Here is a 10,752-nt window from a genome sequence, read left to right on the forward strand (position 1 = left end):
TGCCCTTTTGTGATTATGAAATAATACTCCTTATTTCTGGTAATATTTTCTACTCTGAAATCTATTTTGATATTAATATAGGCACTACAACTTTCTTTTGATTTGTGTTAGCATTGTGTATCTATTTCTATCATTTTACTTTTAACCCACTTGTGTCTATATATAAAGTGGGTTTCTTATGGGCAGAAGACTTGTTTTATAATATAATTTGATAATCTATACCTTTTAATTGGATTATATAGACTATTTATAAATTTGTCGTATTTATTTACATGATTGGGTTTAAATCTACCTCCTATTTTGCTTTCTTTTTGTCCCAGCTGTCCTTTGTTTCTTTGTTTGTTTGTGTTTTTTTCGGTCTTCTTTTGAATTAATTGGGTTTATTTTTCTGATTCTCTTTATCTCTTGTTGGATTATTAGCTATAGCTCTTTGTTGTGCTATATTAGTAGTTGCTTTTGAGTTTATGGTATACATCGTTAACTCAGTACATCCAACCTTCAATAAGGATACTGTTACACATATAGTATAAGAACCTTGCAACACACTTCTACGTCTCTACTCCAGCTTTTGTACTACTCTGGTCAGAGATCCAGCTTCAACACCACACCTCATGAGGCATCATTATTATTTTTCCTTTAAATAGTCAATTATCTTTTAAAGATATATATTTTTAAAGATTTTATTTATTTATTTGATGGACAGAGATCACAAGTGGGCAGAGAGGCAGGCAGAGAGGGGGTGGGGAAGCAGGCTTCCTGCCGAGCAGAAAGCCCGATGCGGGGCTTGATCCCAGGACCCAGAGACCATGACCTGAGCTGAAGGCAGAAGCTCAACCCACTGAGCCACCCAGGCGCCCCTAAAGATATTTAAATAATAGTAGTTATTGATTGTTACCTTTTACTGAAGGTTTCTCTCTGGTCATCTTTTCTGTTCTGTAGCTCTTTCTCCGTGCTGCTCTGGGTTGTTTGTTACTATTTTGCTCCAAGCCTGGTTACAAAACCTTCCATTCATTCCCCCAAAGAACATTCTGCACAGTAAGGGGGTGTGGCAGTAGGCAGATATGGGGGTGTATAAAGCTAACAGAAGAAAAGAGGAAATAAGAACTGGATATCAGATAGACCTATTTCTATGCTCCATCCATTGTGCTCTACCCTGAGGTCATTCCTGGCCACCTTTGCTTCTCCCTTCAGAACTACCACCATGTTGCTGGGCTAGAGAAGGGGCCCCATTGACTGTGTCCCTCTCCATGGACAACAAGCCCTGGAAAGACTGTGAGATCCTTCTTACCATATTCCAAGGTACACTTCTTTTCCTTCCCAGAAGACTGACAGTGAGAACATCTGTCTCTTACAGACTAAATACCCCATCTCCATCCCCAGGTCAAGGTCAGGCCCCATGGCCTGGCAGGTAGTCACACGGTCAACAGTATGTTTCTCAAAGATTACATCAAATCCACTCCAGTTCTACTTCACAGTCTTTCACTTCTGGTATGAGATGAAAAGAATATCAGGCATACCCCCTTGTTGAATATAGGCTTATGATCTCAATAACATATGTTTGAAAAAGACACACAGACATCTCCCAGGAAATGAGTGAAGACATAACTGGGTAGTCCTTTTAAAATTTATTTTTAGAAAAAATGATCTCTCCACAAGGGCCTGGTCTTGCTAAAGGCCTGCTGATCTATAGCACTGTATGGAACAGTCAACATCCAGAGTACCTTTGGACCATGTCCCTGGTTCTGAGCTTACCTAAGAACAGTGGGGCACACCTACTAACCTTACATCTGCAAGGTGGTTTTGTGGTTTTGAGTATAGACTGCAAGGATGGCTCTTACTGGCTCTTTACAGTATGAAATAAGGGTCTTCTCAAAAAAAATTTCCTGTTCCCCTCTAGAAACAGATACTTTTTGTGATCCTCCAAGTGGAAGTTTCCCAGTCCCACCAATTTTAAAATCTAAAACTAACTCTAGGTAAACTTTCTGCTGGCAATCCTAAAATGATTGTGTGTCCCCACTGTGTGGAGGGTTCAGGCAGAATACTATCAAACCTCTAACAATCACTGCCACCAAACATACACAACGAGAGTGTGTCATCATTTGCCTTGCCCCAAGCCCCTTTGAGAGAGTCCTCCTGTCCTCTAAAGAGCTGCTCCATGTTCTTGCCTTTCCCTTTCCCAAACACATATTTAGACCAGAGCTGGCACTTGCCCCAAGGCCAGCCATGGGCCAACTAAACCATCTTACTCCAGAATTTAAGTAAGAGTCAGCACCTGGTCTGCAGTGATGGGAACTCCAGTTGAAATGAACAGTTGAACTTAGAGTTGGTTCCATATGTAATATACCATGCATGCTGAAGTTATAGGGAACAGAAACCACAGGCAACACAGCAGGTGAGTAGAAAAGGAGCACAAAGCAAGTACTACGTGTCCCCTGGAGAGGAGATTCCTAACATCACTGATCCAAGCTGTACGTCCAGCTGGGCTCCTGCCCTGGATGCTGTGACAGCACTCCATTTGGTGAAGACCGTGATCTTCCCACCCAAATTCTGCTCCCCCTTCTTGGTCTTATTCAGTTTCATAATATGCACAACAAAGAGACTACATTTCCCACCTCCCTTTACAGTGGGAATAGCCTTAATTTAAGTCCTGACCTAAGAGATATAAGTGGAGGTTTTTGGGTAGAACTTCCCAGAAAGCTCTTTAAAAGGGGGAAGGCAGCCAGGATGCTCTTGTTTGCCCTCCCCACCCTCCTAACTGCCACTTGGAGTGCAGTGATGGCTAAAGCCCCAATTTCGGGTGGATTCCCTGGCTGAGGATGGAGAGGCAGAAAGATGAAAGAGGTCTGAGTCCCTAATGATGATCAAGCTGCCATGCTAGCTTGAGCTTGCCTGCCTCTCCATTTCTTTTAATGAAAGAAGACCAACACTTCATGCCAACATTGCTTTGTTGAGAGCTAAAGGCAGTTGGCAGTACAGGGCCCTCACAGAGCCAGAACTCACTCAGGAAATATTCCACGTTAAGTATATGTCAGTAGCACATGAGCTGAGACATGAGGCCTGCCTCACCGCGATCACTGTCTTCCAGGGCCCTGTGTCCACAAAAGAGGTAGAAGAGCAGATGCTGATCACCTAGAACAAGAGCGAAGCTAGTTTGTGGAATGGCTACCCAACAGCATCAAGGTGGCATCGGTGGTCATGTGAGAAATCCCTTCTTGGGGCCTTGAGCTGGCATTCATGCTTATGGGCAACAGCATCATTGTTCATGAATTTAAAAAAAACTCATATGGGCGCAGTTTCCTGTAATGGTCACCAGGGCTTCCTTCACTGGTTTACAGGAGAAGAGATAGGTGGGGTGGAATTCACAAAAGTAGAAAGTGACAGGATGATCTGGTGTTGGAATACCAGCAGACTGAAGAAGCTGCCGTTGATGACGGAGCAGAGACTTCTAAAGATGCCAGAAAAAGATCAGTGAGCAAAGGAGGCTCCTTGACTCAAATCCTAAAAACACATGGTATTTCTTTAATCCTTTATAACTGAAGACTTATGCATTCAAACTGGATGGCCTCTGGGTCAAATGGCTCGCATAGTTGTAAATAAGTTTATATAGGCCCTTCGAAGACATGACAAAATTGTAATAGCAGTCATCTGAAATACAGAAAGTACAGTAAAATAGCAAGGGATTCGCAATCCCTCCAAACAAGGGGTCAGATGATAAGTACGTTCTACCGCAGGATTTGAAACAACCAGTGGTCCATGAATGGCTACATAAATAAGCCTTATTTTTCATTCAGTGTTCAGCCATGTTTGCGATTTAGCACAGAGTGTAGTTAGAATAATTAGTAGTTTTTCATCCTTTTTGATAAAACCCTGAAGCTGTGCAGTAATACTCTGTCTTGAATATGCAGTAGTAAACTTTGAAATATTATTTTCATAATAAAATACTAAAAATTATAAAAAGAAGTTTGCTGGGGGAAAAAAAAAACCAACCTGGCAGTATCTGGTATGGTTGAAAGTCTGGCAAACCCTATAACCATACAATTTCCTCATAAGCCTATACCCTAGAGCAGGGGTCAACAAAGTTTTTCAGAAAAGGGCCAGATAGTAAATATTGTCATCTCTGCAGGCCTTGTGGTCTCTGCTGTAACTACCCAACTCTGCATTCAGAACATAAAAAGAGCCATAGACAGTATGTAGACAAATGGACATGCTTGTATTCCAATAAAGCTTTATAAAAACAAGTGACAGGCCAGAACTAGCCCAAGGATCACAGCTTGACAACTCACTAGAGAAATTCATACAGGTGTGCACCAAAATATGGATACAAGAATATTATTGCCTATTGTTTGCAATAGCCCCAAACCGGAACCAACACAAACCCAAACCCAAATGTCCATTGACAGGAAACTCAAAAAGTTAATTGTGGTATATGTACCAATCGAATACCAAACAGCAAGTCAAATCATCTCTGTATACATAGAAGAACATTCTTTTAAGATTTATGAGTAAACCTTAAAAACAGAATGTTGATCCAAAGAAGCCAGATGCAAAGGAGTGCATCTTGTATGATGTTCGATTTGGTAAAACTTAACTATATCATCTATAGAAATGCTGTCAAATCAAGCAAACAGGCAATTATGATAAAAGCGAGAAAGTAAGAAGCAACAGTGACCAGGGATGGGTTCATAGTGGACTTTGGGTGCTTAAAACATCCTATCCCTTGATTTAAGTGATGTTCACGTAGATAATTCACTATTTAATATTTTATACAAATTGAACATTTAGGTTTTTATACAAACTTAACCTGTGTTTTGTACATGTGTAAATTTCATAAGAAAAGGGGAGATTTCAGTACTTTCCATCTATAAAATGCTACAGACCCACAGATGTTAATAATATGATGTCTGAGTCTTTCTGGAATGAAAGGTGCCACTCACAGATTTTATTTCCAGTGTAAGAACAGGTGCCTGTGTTGCCTCAAGTGCTTGGAGCAGAGGTTGACCAGCAGCATGAACCAATCAGGAGCATATCAGCCAGAGCTCTATATCTATATACTTTCACATGCATGTAACATAATTTCTTAGTAGTTCATATGCCTTTTATTCTGTCATCTGTAAAATACGAATGAGCAAACCCTTGAGAAAACGCCTTGCATTGTTCCTGTAAGTGAAATCAGATGTCGACTACATGGTACTCTGGCGTAGTTGGGGTCTGCATCTGTCTTCCCTCTTTTACTCTGAAAAATATTATGAAATTGAGAAGTGCTATCTTGGATAGTGTCTCCTGGGAGCAGAGCACGTGATGAACAGACTTCCACCGTGGAAGAGATAGGTGAGGAGGTTAAGTAAATTTTCTTTGTGTAGTTCCCATTAAACTTCAATCAGAGTTACAGAAAGAAATTTCCTCCAGGCGGCTGCGAATACAGGTATTGGTTTGACTTTAATAAAAGTCATAACTGATCTCTCTGAGGTCTCTCGTGGAATGAGCTCAGCAGAATTCAGGCAGGTCCTTGAGAGGGAAAGCGCCCACTTAAACATCGCATTATCCTAATAATCCCATTCCGGAGCTGCCGTCCCATTATTTTAAAGGTCTTCATTTGCAAATTGTGGTATTTGAAAGTTTTCTTTTTACATTATTGCAGAAAGCCGGACGGATCTTGCTGAGGGCCCCCGCACCTATGTACACATTCCCCCCTGCTTCCAGGCCAGCGGAAGACGGCATTGTGGGTAATCCACGCTGCCCTGCACCTTCACCTTCTGGCCTTGTTTAAACCATCCTCTTAAAGCGATGGCTACTTTGGAGGTAGGGATGATTTTAATGAGATTTGTTAAGAAAGAAAAAAAAAAGTTTCACTGCTAAGAATAGCACTGGTCAGGATGGAGATCAGGAATAACACTGTTGCAAGACAGAAAGTCTCATTGCCTTCAGTCATTTTTCAAAAAATCTTTTCCGGGCACCTACTGCCTGTTAGGTGCTATTTGAGGCGCCAGAACAAAGCAGGTGTCAAGGTAGACAAGGAAATCCCAATCTAGTAAGGGAGACACAGGGAACAAGTGAAAAATTAGTAAGATGATTTCAGATAATAAGAAAATATTAAAAAATAAGACTGGGTAATAGGCTAAGTGACAATTTAGGATAGGTGCACCAATGTAGATGGGGAGGGGGGTGGGAGACTCCCTGCAGAAGCTGTCATGTGAATTGACAACTATGAGAAGGAGCCGCCCATACAAATAGTTCAGAGAAAGGGAATCCCAGGGAAAGCCTGTATTGCAAGTGTCCAATACTTAAGGGAAGACAGGAAGAAATTTGGAGCCACCAGAATATCCTGCATGAGAAAAAAAAGGGGGGGGGGATAAGAGATGCATCTGGAACGGTACGGCAGAGCCTCATGGGCCACAGTAAGATTTTAGATTTTTCTGGATGTGCAAAATCTCATTGTTCCTCTAATAGGTAAGTAAGTATTTCTTAAGATAATGTCTGGCTTTCTGGCACTCAGAGTTACTTGGGTGGGTATGAGGGGAAACGAAAAGTAGCTCTGAGTTCTGGCTTAGTCACTTACCTTTTGCACCACCGTTGAGGGACGTTTCCCTGGCCTCTCCAAGCCCCATCTGTAAAGTGGAGGTAACTACAGCCACACTGAATATGAAATGTTTGTGAAAATGCCCCACCCAGTGTCCACGCTCCGTAGGCACTGGATAATTTTCAGTAGACTCTTCATCCCAATAACCCCAGGGGCCTGCTGAGCCTCTGGGGAAGCCTTTTTTCAGTAAAACCTTATTGTTTAAAATGAGGTCAAGCCAGTGATCACGTATCAAGAAGAACCTGAAGATATTAATGGATCCTGGGCAGGCGGCCTCGATGTAGTTGGGTAAGCACCCAGGTCTGGAGCCTGCTCTGCTGTTCACTGGCCGCATGATCTCAGGGGCCTGGGTTTCCAAATCTGGAAAACAGGGATGCTCAGCATCATAATCTGGCCACGGGCTTCTGGTACAACACGGGGTGTGAACCAGGAGGGCTCTGCCCAGGTGAAGCTAGCCTCCTGGACTCCTTTGCTTCACTTGCCGTCTCTGCAGGTGGAAGGCCAACTGCTAAGACCTCTGAATCGGTCTGAATCAGTGCTTGAGTTGCAGGAGCGAGCAGCCATCCCCTTCTGGACTTCCCTTTGTCCTGTTCTCAACTGGAATTAATGGAGTTAATTTATGAATTTTCTTGATGCTCTGTAATTTACACGCTATCAGATCCAGAACTTTAGTTTAAGTCCTTGGTCAAATGTCCTCTCTCTTTGAGAGAACAAGGGTATCTATCCTAATGCAGAAGCTTCCTGCACACCCTCCCCTTTCTCCTTTTTGCTGAAACAGAGCCAAGAGACCTGGCTGTCACTCTGGGCCACCCAGGAGTCTCACTAGGGTCCCATAACATAACAACTGTGGTTAGCAAGCTTCAAGGCAAGCCTATCAGTGTTGCAGGGATCCTAGCCTCTCCGATGAGAAGAGATCCTTTTAGGCTCAGGATTGCTTCAGAAACTTTAGCCTCCCTTGCCTTCTGCCACTTGCCTAAGTAAAGGGACGCAGATTTTTTTTTTTTTTAAAAAGGGGGGGGCATGACCGAAATCAGGCAGGAGTGAGGGGTTGCTGGCAGTGGGCAAGGCTGAGCTCAGCCTGGGGCAAAAGGATGGGAAAGCACATCCTGATGACAAAGCTGGAAATTGGAGAAAGTCAGAACAGCTCCAACACAATATCACGTATTTCTGCATCTACACTGAGATGGGACCCAAAGGGACAAACCCCATTGAGCCATAAACACTTGAGTACAACACAGGGGAAGGAGAGGAAGAATGTAAATATAGAATCAGCTGGGTTCCAGTTTGGGTTGGTTGGGTTTGGGTTTTTCCATTCTGGGTGGCTTGGGTGCAAGATAGGTTCTCGAAGTTTTGGGAATGAAGACGATGAGGGAGTGGGGACTCAGGATTGTGGAGAGGATGGCGGCTTCTCCACCAGAGAGGCCCTGATCACACACATTCTCCTTTTTTTTTTTTTTTTAAGATTTTATTTATTTATTTGACAGACAGAGATCACAAGTAGGCAAAGAGGCAGCAGAGAGAGAGGAAGGGAAGCAGGCTCCCTGCTGAGCAGAGAGCCCGATGTGGGGCTCCATCCCAGGACCCTGGGATCATGACCTGAGCTGAAGGCAGAGGCTTTAACCCACTGAGCCACCCAGGCGTCCCCACATTCTCCTTTTTGACAGTCAGGTCAGTTCTGTGAAGTAGGGCAGGACTGATCATTATTCACATTTACAGGGGAGAAAATTGTGTCCAAAGGGATTAAGAACTTGTCCTTTGGCACACAGTTTATAAAGGCAGGACCTCTGCTTGAGTCAACTGCCTCTAGTCCTGAGCCTACCAATGGGCCAGGACACTCCAGAGGTCCTCTCAACCACCCCAATGCCAGCCCCACCTTCTCCACCATCACCATGCACCCCAGAGGGAAGAGCGAGAGTCCAAATACCCAGAAATGATGCTGACTACTCATTAACTGGAAGGAGAAAGTACAGACTCACAGCTCTCTCCTGCTTAAAGGAACAATTTGTACTGATTAGGGAAGGCATTTGTTCAAGTCTGCAAATCCTTTTAAGAACTAGAATCACTTCTATGCTAAAAAGGCCTGCAGCAGAGCTTCTAACTGATGATAATTACTAGTCAATTACTCTTTTGTGAAGCCCTTGGGCCCAACAGAGCACCTTGAGGGGATGGGGCCTGCAGGTCCTGCCCTGTTCCTCCAGCATTCCACCTTAGGAACCCAAAACCAAGCAGCTGGCTCTAGGAGACCAGCTATCCGTCCCAATCTGGTTTGCAGCCCACCTTTTTTTTGCCATATAAAATATAGGTGTGCCAGTTGGGACATATCTAATAAATTATCTGTTGTTCATTTGAAATTAAAATTTAACTGGGCATCCTATATTTTAATTTGCTAAATCTGGCAGCCCTACATGCTACCCACCCCTTTCACATGAGCCCTGCCACCCAGCCCCTTCAAATAGTGAATCACTTGGGTAAGAATACCTTCTCCCCGCCTTGACACTCCCATGGTTTGGGTTCCCCAGAATCCACGAGGGGCAGGTGGACACAAATGTAGATTGATGCTTACTATATGCCAAATACTTTCCATATTCTAAGTCATTCTAATCCCCACCACAATCCTCTGAAGTGGCATTCTTAGCCTATCCCACGGTTGAGGAAGTTGAGCGTCAGAGATTTTTCTCAACTTTCCCCTGTTAAGTGGTGGGACCAAGATTCAAATCCATGTCCATGGATTCCATGGGGGAGAGTGGACAGTGCTGTGTTACCTCTCCAAGCCCCTGCGTTTCCCCATACAGTGGGAGACAAGGGTAATGGTCCCTGCCTCACACAGAGGATTGAAGGAAATGCTGTATTGATATAATCACTGGAGGGCCTGGCACACGGTTAGGCCTCAGGACTTGAGGATGGCTTTTGGGCTCCTTTCCAGTTTCCACCTTTTGTAGATCCAAGGCTGTCCAGTTCCCAGGGCAAAGCAGTGTGGCCTCCAGGATTCCCTTTGGCAGAAGAAGCCACTTGGGGATGTAACTAAAGACCAGGAAGACTTTCAACTCTGCCCTAGTTCTCAAAGCACCTGCTTTGTGTTCTATATAATGAGGGATAATTGTGCCCAAATGCTTGGTGTGTGGAGTGATGAGTTAATGGTTCAGAAGGGCCTTTGAAGTCCCAAACCCAGGAGCAGTCCAAAGCCATGCATGAATGTTTCCATTACCACCTAGGCATTCCCTGACTGCCAACAGATGTCCTCATCAGAGATTCTGGACAGTCAGACCTTGTTCTGAGAGAACGGCAATATGCCTCAGTTTTCTAACTAGGTGGTACTGGGCATTGCCTACCTGAATACGATTCTCTTCCCACTACTATGATTTGCGTGATTGGACTTCCTTTTAGAACTTGCACTTGGCTCTTCCTAGTCATGGCCTCTCACTCATGGATGGGTCAAATTCTAGGCCCCAACACCCCTTATCAGCACATTATCCTGGGTCATGCTAGTTGGGGTTCCAAGATAACACAGGTGAGTGGTTGGTAAGAGTTCCACTGGTATTCTCAACTGTCTTCCTCAGCCTTCTGCAGAAACCCATGGAATCTGTGGTTTATGAAGAGGGTTGGGAACAATTCTGTGCCTAAGATGCATTTCTCTGAGGGCTTCCAATTCTCCCAGTTACTACAGTAACTGAGCACCTGGTTGTCAAAGACATGACAGGGGGTAGGAGATGTAAAACCAAGAGCCGCCCAGGTCTCCCCTGAATGATTAGCAGGTTAAATTACAAATGGCATGGAACTAGGTAAACAGATTGATTGGTAGATAGATGCTTTCTTTCTTTCTCTCTCTCTCTCTCTTTTTTTTTTTTTTTTTTTTAGATAGATGCTTTCTTAGCATGAATGGCCAGAGGAAGCTTAAGCACTGAAGGGCAGTGACAATGGCTGTCCTGGTCGCTGTTGTAACTCTTGCACCTAGATCAATGTCTTGCACATCATAGGTTCTTACATTTGATGATGGATGGATGGGTGGATAGATGGATAACATCTAACATTCAGGTACTACTAAGCAACAGTTTAACAGAAAAAGCCAGGATGACACTCTAGAAAGGGGTCAAGAGCAGCAGTTCTGGGCAGGCCTGGTGGGGAAGGGTATGGATGGAAGGACTTGGGCCTGGAATCAGAACCATAAAAAAGAGACC

This window comes from Martes martes, assembly GCF_963455335.1.
Source record: "Martes martes genome assembly, chromosome: 4".
Lineage (NCBI taxonomy): Eukaryota > Metazoa > Chordata > Mammalia > Carnivora > Mustelidae > Martes > Martes martes.